We start from the raw sequence: 12,458 nt of genomic DNA on the forward strand, positions 1-12,458 counted from the left end.
TACTCAAACTCATGTCCATTGAGTTAGTGATGCCATCCAACCACCTCATCCTCTGTCATCCCCTTCTCTTCCTGCCCCCAATCCCTCCCAGCATCATAGTCTTTTCCAATGAGTCAGTTCTTCGCATCGGGTGGCCAAAGTATTGGAGTTTCAGCTTCAGTGTCAGTCCTTCCAAAGAATATTCAGGACTTATTTCCTTTAGGATGGACTGGTTGGATCTCCTTGCAGCCCAAGGGACTCACAAGAGTCTTCTCCAACACCACAATTCAAGAGCATCAATTCTTCAGCGCTCAACTTTCTTTATAGTCCAACACTAACATCCATACATGACCAATGGAAAAACCGTAGCCTTGACTAGACCGACCTTTGTTGGAAAAGTAACGTCTCTGCTTTTTAATATGCTGTCTAGTTTGGTCGTAACTTTTCTCCAAAGGAGTAAGTGTTTTTTAATTTCGTGGCTGCAATAACCATCTGCAGTGATTTTGTAGTCCCCCAAAATAAAGTCAGTCACTGTTTACACTGTTTCCCCATCTATTGCCATGAAGTAATGGGACCAGATGCTGTGATCTTTGTTTTCTGAATGTTGAGGTTTAAACCAACTTTTTCACTCTCCTCTTTCACTTTCAAGTGGTTCTTTAGTTCTTCTTCACTTTCTGCCACAAGAGTGATGTCATCTGCATATCTGAAATTTTTGATATTTCTCCCAGCAATCTTGATTCCAGCTTGTGCTTCTTCCAGCCCAGCGTTTCTCATGATGTACTCTGCATATAAGTTAAATAAGCAGGGTGACAATATACAACCTTGACATACTCCTTTTTCTATTTGGATCCAGTCTGTTGTTGCATGTCCAGTTCTAATTGTTGCTTCCTGACCTGCATACAGATTTCTCAAGAGGCAGGTCAGGTGGTCTGATATTCCCATCTCTTGAAGAAATTTCCACAGTTTATTGTGATCCACACAGTCAAAGGCTTTGGTATTTGGCATAAAGCAGAAGTAGATTATTTTCGAACTCTCTTGCTTTTTCGATGATCCAATGAATGTTGGCAATTTGAGCTCTGTTTCCTCTCCCTTTTCTTAAACAAGCTTGAACATCTGGAGGTTCATGGTTCATGTATTGTTGAAGCCTGGCTTGGAAAATTTTGAGCTTTACTTTAGTAGCCTGTGAGATGAGTGCAATTATGCAGTCGCTGGACCATTCTTTGGCATTACCTTTCTTTGGGATTCGAATGAAAACGGAACTTTTCCCTTCCTATGGCCACTGCTGAGTTTTCCAAATTTGCAGATAGCATAGTAAGTTCTAATATTATGTAACCAAAGTGCTTCCACACACTGTTTTCTCATATTTGGCAAACCTTCAAGAATAGCTTAGCTTTTTAACTGTGGACATTAGTATAGTGTATGAAGAAATGGGCATTTTATAAAGTCAAAGCTACTTGAGATTAACTATGCTACCCTGACATTTTAGGGCTTATCTCTCAAGATGTACTATATCACAGCTAGAATATAATCATTCCCCTTCTTTTTTCCTTTCTTCCAGATTTCCTTTTAATAAGTTCATTATTGATTTATTTTATGTCATTAAGTATATAATTCATACATGTATACATGAATTCATATGTGTATCAATTTTAAAGATTTTAAAATATTTGTGTATATCTAGAGATACACATGTGCCTATTTCTGTAACGCACTGCCACAGAAATGGAATATATTTGTTGAAAGAAATATAATAATAGACACTACATATTGCTTTCCAAAGAGGCTTTGCCCACGTACATTCATGTCAACAGTGTATGGTATTCCGATTTGTGTCATGCACTAATGAACACTGGATCTTAATAACTAAAGTTTTTGTTCAACTGATAAGTAAACTATGCTGCTGCATACCTTTTGGGTTTAAATTCCACTTCCCAGATAATACAGTGTTTCCCACTGAACTGAAAAGGCAACTAAATTAAACTGGAAAAGTCAGTAGCTTTACCACTGTACTATTTGTTGTTCTTTTTGACAAATCACATATTTTGTTTTCAATTGTCATTTTCTCTGTATCTCTAATTTTATATTTTGTTGGCTAAAGTGTATCATTAAAATATTAAGTATCTCCTATCCTCATGGAGCTCACACTGTAATAAAAAAGCCATATTTGGAGTATGCGGTATGTCAAAGAGGGACAAGAATTAGGAGGAAAGATACAGCAGAAGCAGAGTTAGGTTTGATATGAAGTAGGGGGTGCTAGGGGTGTAGTGCTGTATTATAAAATAGTCCTCATTGAAGGCATCCATGATAAGATGAAATTTTAAGAAAAACCTGAAGGGAGTGAACATGATGCAGATGCAAAATCATATAACCATCATGTAGAAGTGGTTGCAGTTTGAATTTAGAGTACATACAGAGCTCCTGGAGTAAGAAATCACTTGATATATTTGAGAGCAGAAGAATAAAGAAAGATACATCGGAGTAACTATGAAGAAAATAGAGGAAAGTATTATATTATGGAAAGATTTTTTTTTTCTGTTTTTTTAAAGTAAACAAGAGTCCATTACTGTTTATTAATAGAATCAGTTTAGGGAACTTATGGCAGAAAGGGTCATTTTCTGGGGCACTCCTTGAATGGGTGAAAAGAGATGGGGCTGAATGCAAAAAATGGACAAGTTTGCCTTAGTATAGAGCAGTGATAGTCCCTCTGTATGAGCAGGAGAAAACATTGAATCTGACCACAGTATATCAACAGATGGAATAGTTCAGGTAGCCATTCTCTTTTGATTTATTCTATAGTATCAGTTAAAATAGAAGCAAAAGTACCAGCTAATAGTAAGGAGGAGAGAGTGTTGGAGATTTAAAGTCAGATGTAGTGAAAGAAAGGATTATATAAGACAGTTAGTAAATTGGTAGACAAACAGAATATAACAAATTAGCACAGAGGACCAGTCGGTTAGTGGCCAGTAATTTAGAATATGATTTTATTGTGTTTGATTATATGTTTTGCTTCAGTCAGGGCCCAAGATCTAGGGAAAGAGAGAGTTAGATTAATGGAAGCCATTTGCTTAAATATTTCAAATCTAAACCTTTTTTTCAATAAAATGTGAGCATCTGAGGAGATAGACAACTTAAGCATTATCTTTCTCTATTCTTTCTAAATACTCCCCTATCACACTGTATTTTCTATAAAATTTTTAACGATTTCCTTCCAAATGAAGCCTCTTCCTTGTTCCCTATAATTTGCCAAATCTGTGGTTTCTCTGAAATTTTTTAATTCTAAATGGCAATTCTTCAAAGGAGCCTTTGTTATTATCTCAAAATCAATTGGCTCTAAAACTAGAGGCTGTGAAAATCTCGTGGCACATAGATATAAACCCAGAAATTGTTCACAGTCTTGGACACATTCCCACACATAATGAGTCTAAATTTGGTTCTCAAGGGTGAGCGATACGCATTACTTCAAAATTTTAAATCACATGAAACTGTTCTGCCCTCCCACTACTTGAATGACTGAAAAATCCGGTACACAGACAAGGTTATCCATCTGCTGTCTCAAAACTGCTGGAGGTTGGTGTCAGGGAAAATGGAGTGGATTATTCTTCCTTGGATTCATTGTGATGCAAATCATTTGCTCTCTCTCTGCTGAAGATACCAATCCCAAGCAATAAAGATTGTCCAGCATTTTTCAGGGCAAATTCAGAGATGACTCTCACAGTGAGCTTTCAACTTCTTCAGTAATCCCCCTACTGCCTTAACCTGTGCTTTTCCTTTGGAAACTCCATCTGCACTTCACAAGTTGAAATTTAATGAGATTTAAGCACAGATAGATGTAGATTTTTTGTTTCTTGAAGTTTATTCATTTAGAGGGGTCTTCCAGATTTAATAAGAAAATAAATCTCATATTATACCTTCTTAAAAACTGCAAATACAATTACGAATTGGGAATACTGGAATGATATTTATATCAATAAATTATCCAGTATTCTTATTCTGAAATAATGCCTGTTAGTGTTTGATAGTCTCTTTGTGTGGAAACAAAATTTTATTCATTTTCTATAGTGAGAATAGAATATCATTGAGTTGTGCTACCTACTAGAAGAATTAATTACTTTATTATTTTCATTTTTGCTAGTTAAGCAAACATTTTTCCAGGTTTTATTTCATTATTGGTGATTTATTAAAATGATATTCTATAGCTTGGAATATATAGAACATGTTACTTAACAGATACAGCTATTAACATTTTGTAGTAATGATGCAGTTTTATGCCCTGCAAACACAGAAATTATTTTTCATTCAAGCAATTCACATTGTGAAATATCTGTATCTATACCTATGTGTGTGTGTATATATATATATATATATATATATATATATGTATATCAAGCTATGAAGTACATTTTTGTTTGAGAGAAATATTCTATTTTGACTAGACAAGAAATGAAAATCAAATGTTCCTTTAAATTTTGCACATCTAATACATTTCACACAGACTGAATTCAATTTTGAACACTAAATATCTTTTTCTTTCTTTTATTATCTACATAAGTCCAAGAATTAATACCATAGAATGTATATCATGACATGATCTTGAATGCGACTGTGCCCCTTTGTGACCTTAGTTGGGTTTTGACAATGGCTATTACAATTGTACCAGACTATTACTTTCACAGACAGATAAGAAACGTGTAACTATGGATAGAGATGATTCTGTTCCACATAAATATGTTCCACCTAACCTATAATAAATGCTACTCCAACTTCATTTCCACTTTATCAGTTACCAGAATTGTGTTCTGCTACCAAACACAGATGGGAAGCATGATGGAGGGTAGTCACAGATGGAAAGGTAAAGGTTCTAACAAATACAGTTAATATGCCATTGTGTTTTGATAAACAATAACAATAAAAATAAAATTAAAAAAGAAACACTAGTATTCTAGATCCTTCAGTATCAAATTAAAATCACCTTGCTAAGCTTTTCGTCTACACAAAATTTTTTCTAGCTACATTGATCTAATTTCATCTTTTAAAAATTTCATTCCTTTGTGTTCGGCTTCCTTGGTGGCTTGGTAAAGAATCTGCCTGCAATGCAGAAGACCCAGGTTCAATCGCTAGGTTGGGAAGATACACTGGAGAAGGGAATGGCTAAGCACTCCATTATTCTTGCCTGGAGAATTTCATGGACAGAGGAGCCTGGCGGGCTGCAGTCCATGGGGTCACACAGAGTTGGACAGGATTGAGTGACTAACACTTTCACTTTCAAGACTGTTTTGAGAACAAAAGTGGTGCAATTTTCCATATTCCAACACAACTTCTTAGTAAATGTTATTTCTCACTTTTCTGTATGCCTTTTGTGAAAATCATGCCATTGTCATTTAGACAAGATTGTCAGAGATCAGATAATATCCCCTTTGGAGATATAAAAAGTTTACAGAAATTTTCATACTAGGACAGCTGAAGGTTGTTAAAGTGCATATACATAAGATCACCATGTGCAATTCATGAATGCTATATATCCCATTCACAGATGGTAAAAAAAAAAAAAGAAAGAAAAAGAAAAATTGTCTACTCTGGGAACTGTTAAGAAACAAGTTTATGAAGCAGTAAGTTTCTATGAAAATGATTGGCCAAATAGTCATCTCTCAGAATAATTTGTATCAGTCTCCTTATTTGGGATTTTAAATTGGTCAAAAAAAAAAAAATCTCAAATGAGCTTAATTAAGCGACTAGCTAAATATATATAGGGGAAGAGAAGTCCCATCCTTATGCCAAGATAAGTGATAAAAACGAAAATTCTATATCTGGTGTAGATAGCTTGAAACTATATAATTCTGGAAATAAAGCCTGGGGCTTAATCCCTGTATAACTTAGCTATTGTGTGTTTGGTTCCAGACCACCACAATAGAGTGAATATGACAATGAAAAAAATACCAAAAATATATTTTAGTTTCCCAGTGATGGAAAAAGTATGTGCACATTATATGATAGTTAAGTATGCAATGACATTATGTCTAAAAATGTACATACCTTAATTAAAAATTAACTTACTTCTCAAAGATGCTAACAATCATCTGTATTTTCATTGAGTTGTAACCTTCTTGCTGGTAGATACTCATGCCTCAGTGTTGATGGCTTCTGACTCATGAGGGTAGTTGTTGCTAAAGGTTGGGATGACTGTGACAATTTCTTAGTATAAGACAACAGTGAAGTTTGCCACATTAGTATCATGCCTTTTAATGCTACTATTTAATAGCATTCTAACCACATTAGAACTTCTTTCAAAATTGGAATCAATCCTGTCAAACCCTGCTGTTGCTTTATCAACTAAGTTTATGTAATATTCTAAATTCTCTGTTATTTCAATAACCTTCACAGCATCTTTACCAGGAATAGATTCTGTTTGCAGAAATCAATTGTGTGCTTATCCATAAGAAACAACTCCTTATCCATAAAGTTGTCTCGTGAGATTGCAGCAATTTACTGCTGTCTTGATGCTCCACTTCTAATTCTAGTTCTCTTGCTATTTCCATCATATCTGTAGTTATTTCTTCCGCTGAAATCTTAAACCCCTCAAAGTCATTCATGAGGGTTGGAATCAACTTATTCCAAAGTCCTGTTGATATCGTGACCTCTTCCCAGGAATCACAAATGTTCTTAATGCCATCTAGAATGCTGAATCCTTTCCAGGAGATTTTCAATTTACTGTGCCTGGATCCCTCAGAAAAATCACTATCTATGGCATCTATAGCCTTAAGAAATGTATTTCTTAAATATTAAGACTAGAAAGTCAACATTACTCCTTGATCCATGGACTACAGAATGGATGTTATATTATGTGTTAACAGGGATGAAAAAAACCTGAATCTAATTATGCATCTGAATCAGAGTTATTGGTTGACCAGGTGCATTGTCATTGAGCAGTAACATTTTGAATTTTGTTTTCCCCTGAGCAGTACGTCTCAACAGTGGTTTTAAAATATTCAGCAGAGCATGTTGTAAACAGATGTACCATCATCCAGGTTTTGTTATTCCATTTATAGAGCAAAATCAGGATAGATTTAGTGTAATTCCTAAGGATCCTAGGATCTTCAGAATGGTGAATGAGCATTGACTTCAACTTAACGAGCTATATTAACCCCTAAAAAGAGTCAGCCTGTACTTTGGAGCTTCGAAGGCAGGAATTGACTCTTCTCTAGCTAGTCCTAAATGGCATCTTCTTCCAATTGAAAACATTTTATTTAGTGTAGCAATCCACTTTGTTTAATTATTTTAGCTGGATCTTCTAGATAACTTGCCTTGGTTTCTACATTAACACTTTCTGCTTCATCTTGTACTTTATAGAGATGACTTCCTTCTTTTAATATCATTCAACCCCTGTTTGCTTTAAATTTTTTTTTCTTCAGATCTGTCACTTCTCACAACCTTCATAAAATTGAAGATAATTATGACTTTGACTCTAGATTAGACTTTGCCTAAAGTCAGAAGATGAGATTGTTAGATAGCATCATTGACTCAAGGGACATGAAGTTGAGAAAACTCTGGACATGAAATTGAGATAGTGGAGGACAGGGGAGCCTGATGTTCTGTAGTCTATGAGTTTGCAGACTTGGGCATGACCTAGTAACTGAACAACAACAGAGAATATTGTGCCTGATTTGATCTTCTATCCAGACCATTAAAGCACTCTCAGTATCAGCAGTAGGCTATTTTTATTTCTTATCATCCATGTGTTCACTGGAGTAGCATTTTTAATTTCCTTAAAGAACTTTTCCTTTGCATTCATAACTAGGCTGTTTGGCACAAGAGGACTAATTTTCAGCCTGTCTTATATTTCAGCATACCTTTCCCACAGAGCTTAATCTTATCTAGCCTTTGAGTTAAAATGAGAGATATAGAACTCTTCGTTTCACCTGAACACTTAGAGTCCATTGTAGGGTTATTAGCCAACCTAATTTCAATGCCATTGTGTCTCAGGGAATAGGAAAGCATGAGAAGAGAAAGAGACAGCGAAATGGCCAGTCAGTGGAGTGGTTAAAATACACATGTGTATTAATTAAGCTCACCATTTTATAGGGATGTGGTTTGCAGCACTCCCAAAAAAATTAATATAGTACTCTTGAAGATCACTGACCACAGATCATCATAACAAATATGAGATAATAATGAAAATGTTTCAGTGTTGCAAGAATTAACAAAATGTGAGACTTGAAGGGAGCAAATATTGTTGGAAAAATAGCACTGAAAACTTGCTTGACGCAGTTCAATTTCTATGTATTTTGCGATAGGAGTTCTGACCATGCCAGATTATAGGCTTCTCATTTGCCTGTGAAATTTTTTACATATTATTCTTTTATTTTTATCCAAGCTATTGATGCTTATTTAAATGTAATCATTTTCATCTTCATTTTTTCAATTTCCTATAAGTTTTTGCTTCCCAACAAAATTGAGAGTATTTTCTATTGTATTTTACATCTATTAAATTCTCCAGAATTTCTTCTCCAGAATTCAGGAGACTGCCATGTACATTTAAACACTTTATAATTGTTGTTCAGTGAGTTATCCAAATGGTGAATGAGGGCACTGCTGCAATAATAGGACCTCGGTAATGATAATATATTTATTTATTTTAGCTGTCTTAATAGAAAATTAACCAGTTTCTGCTGAATCTGACAAATTCTGTTACAATGGATGACTCTTAATATGAATTGGGATTAGTAATTTAGAAGAGATCAATGTTATTCAGGCCTATAATTTTGGGGAGAAGATATTATTATTATTATTATTATTTTGCTTCCAGCTTTTATCATTTTCACCTATAATTTTTTCTGCATACAATTCTAAATTTATGTCCTCATACCTGTGTTTCTTTAAAATTTTAATATAAATTTCAATAAAACCTAAAGTATATATTCTCTTCAATATATCAAATATGTTTTTCCCCTCATCTTGGGGTGAATACATTTCATTATTGATGATATCATATTTAGTTCATAGTTACATTTATCCTTATTTTTCTTTTATACAAAGAACATATTGCAAAAGAATTTATGATCTCATTGTTCATGCTCAAGGCTTTTCTTCACAATTGGTGGTTCACACACATCAAGGGATATTGAAATTCATTTTCCTGATGACCCTTGTCTTTTGCAATAAGCCATATCACTTTTAGCTTACAGTGCAGAGATAAAAGTGATTGGCAGAAAAGACAACCATTTACCATTTAGATGAAGGACAAAGTCATAGTTTCAAAAATGTTAGCTACCACTGGAGAATAGTATTTGCTTGTAGAAATAAAGCATTGAAAAATCAAAAGGTAATGTATTTAACTTACAGTTTTTATAGATACATCTCAAAACTACAAAAAAGAAAATAGTTATGTATAAGAAATTTGCAGAGTTCATTTCAAATATGCCCATTGTTTATAAAAATACAAACTAAGTAAGTTAAATCTGTACTGCTTCTTTACCTCAGAATATTTGAGAAAAGTCAGAAACATCTAACTTCATATTTTATTATTAGCTACTTGATCTTGATGGTTACCTGTACATTTTATCAATGTCCCCATCTAGAAAATAGAGGTGATAATAATAACAATCTTATAAAAAGGATGTATAAATCCAATTAATTTATTCCTAAAGATAATTTGCACTTTAACAAATATATCCTCAATAAATGTTAGCCTTAATGATAACAAACTAAAGTTTTAAGAAGAACAAAAAGCTTAAAGTAAATCCATTTCTATCCTACATTGTTACTGAAAGTACATGCTAGTGAACTTCTAAAACCGTAATTATGACCACAGACATTTAAAATCACCAAACTGTATTGGTGTTTTTCTTACTTCACTCTGTATAATCGGCTCCAGTTTCATCCATCTCATCAGAACTGATTCAAATGAATTCTTTTTAACCGCTGAGTAATACTCCATTGTGTATATGTACCACAGCTTTCTTATCCATTCATCTGCTGATGGACATCTAGGTTGTTTCCATGTCCTGGCTATTATAAACAGTGCTGCGATGAACATTGGGGTACATGTGTCTCTTTCAATTCTGGTTTCCTCGGTGTGTATGCCCAGAAGATTTGGGAGAATGACATTCTAACATGTATACTATCATGTGAATTGAATCGCCAGTCTATGTCTGACGCAGGATGCAGCATGCTTGGGGCTGGTGCATGGGGATGACCCAGAAAGATGTTATGGGAGGGAGGTGGGAGGGGGTTCATGTTTGGAATGCATGTAGAATTAAAGTTTTTAAAATTTAAAAAATAAAAAACTAAAAAAAAAAAAAAAATAAAATCACCAAACTAAGTCATTCAGCTTTGATTCTTCCAGGAATATTGGGGCTTCCCTAGTGGCTCAGATGGTACAGAATCTGCCTGCAATGTGGTTCCTCGGTTGGGAGGATCCCCTGGAGTAGGAAATGGCAAACCACTGCAGTATTCTTGCCTGAAGAATTCCATGGACAAAGGAATCTGCTGGGCTATATATACTCCATGCGGTTGCAAAGAGTCAGACATGCTTGAGACACTGATGCACACACAGTCATATTATACTCTTAAAATTCTTATTTAAAAGGTGAAACATCAAGAACATTTCTACTCAATCATAAAATAATCAATATAATTATAAAAATGACATTATCAATGTAAAGAAAGAAAGAAAAATATAAGCAAAGACTAATTGTCTAAACCCTAGATCTATGCTTTGCTCAGTTAAACCTGGAAACACCATTAAAACCATCCTCAAATAAGTAACCTTCATACTTTGCCTTGTTTATTGAAGACTGTAATCATCATAACTTTAGATTGCAGAAAAACACAATAATTTTTCAAAACAGTTCACTTGCTGTAAACTGTGGAGTATTTTAAATAGTCTGACATAAGATAAACCATAATTCATACTTCTTCATTTTCAGAAAAAGATTAAACTGTCAATACATTTCAAAATACATAAATCAAACTTCATATAATCTGATCCTATAAAATTGTATTTTCTCAATGGTTTTTATTTAACATGTCAGAATCATGTGAATGGCTTATTAAAAATTTCCTTTCCTTATATCCCCTCATTAAATCTACTAACACAAAACTAAGGGTTGGGGCTCAAAAATCTGTGATTTAAACTATCTCCCTAGGTAATACTTATGCACAAATAGATTGATCAAGAATGAGCATTATTGCTCCTAAAAAGATAAAATAACAATTAAAAACATGTGATTAAATTTATATTTGTTTCTGTGTAATTTCTAATACTCTGAAATAATATCATGTATGCTAGTTGGCTAGTATCATGAAAAACGCTGGACTGGAAGAAACAAAATTTGGAATCAAGATTACCAGGTGAAATATCAATAACCTCAGATATGCAGATGACACTACCCTCATGGCAGAAAGTGAAGAGGAACTAAAAGCCTCTTGATGAAAGCGAAAGAGAAGAGTGAAAAAATTGGCTTAAAGCTCAACATTCAGAAATCGAAGATCATGGCATCCGGTCCCATCACTTCATGGGAAATAGGTGGGAAACAGTGGAAACAGTGTCAGATTTTATTTTTCGGGGCTCCAAAATCACTGCAGATGGTGACTGCAGCCATGAAATTAAAAGACGCTTACTCCTTGGAAGAAAAGTTATGACCAACCTAGATAGCATATTGAAAAGCAAAGACATTACTTCGCCAACTAAGCTCCGTCTAGTCAAGGCTATGGTGTTTCCAGTGGTCATGTATGGATGTGAGAGTTGGAGGGTGAAGAAGGCTGAGCGCCAAAAAATTGATGCTTTTGAACTATGGTGTTGGAGAAGACTCTTGAGAGTCCCTTGGACTGCAAGGAGATTCAACCAGTCCATTCCGAAGGAGATCAGCCCTGGGATTTCTTTGGAAGGAATGATGCTGAAGCTGAAACTCCAGTACTTTGGCCACCTCATGTGAAAAGTTAACTCATTTGAAAAGACTCTGATGCTGGGAGGGATTTGGGGCAGGAGTAGAAGGGGACAATAGAGGATGAGATGGCTGGATGGCATCACTGACTTGATGGACGTGAGTCTGAGTAAACTCTGGGAGTTGGTGATGGACAGGGAGGCCTGGCGTGCTGCAGTTCATGGGGTTGCAAAGAGTCGGACATGACTGAGCGACTGAACTGAATTGAACTGATGCTAGTTGGCAATATTTGGAGAAAAAAAATAGCATATCTTTGTGTTTAAATAATGTTTGCATCAATATTAATAAATGCTAAACAGAAATATCTTAAATGTCTTCTTCTAGAGTCACTGCAGTTATGTCCCGATTCTTTGCAACCCCACCCCGCCCCCGCCATGGACTGTAGACTGCCAGGCTCCTCTGTCCATGGGATTGGATATTTTTAATAATGACCCAGAGAGATGTTATGGGGAGGGAGGGGGAGGGGCTTCATGTTTGGGAACGCATGTAAGAATTAAAGATTTTAAAATTAAAAAAATTTAAAAAATTTAAAAAAAAAAG

At 34.8% G+C, this 12,458-nt stretch overlaps 1 pseudogene; it reads right to left on the reverse strand.

Annotated features, from left to right (window-relative positions):
* Positions 1–6,042: 6,042 nt before the first annotated feature.
* On the reverse strand, positions 6,043–7,911 carry LOC121816778 (tigger transposable element-derived protein 1-like; annotated as a pseudogene).
* Positions 7,912–12,458: the final 4,547 nt, after the last annotated feature.

Source organism: Ovis aries, chromosome 16 (assembly GCF_016772045.2).
Source record: "Ovis aries strain OAR_USU_Benz2616 breed Rambouillet chromosome 16, ARS-UI_Ramb_v3.0, whole genome shotgun sequence".
Lineage (NCBI taxonomy): Eukaryota > Metazoa > Chordata > Mammalia > Artiodactyla > Bovidae > Ovis > Ovis aries.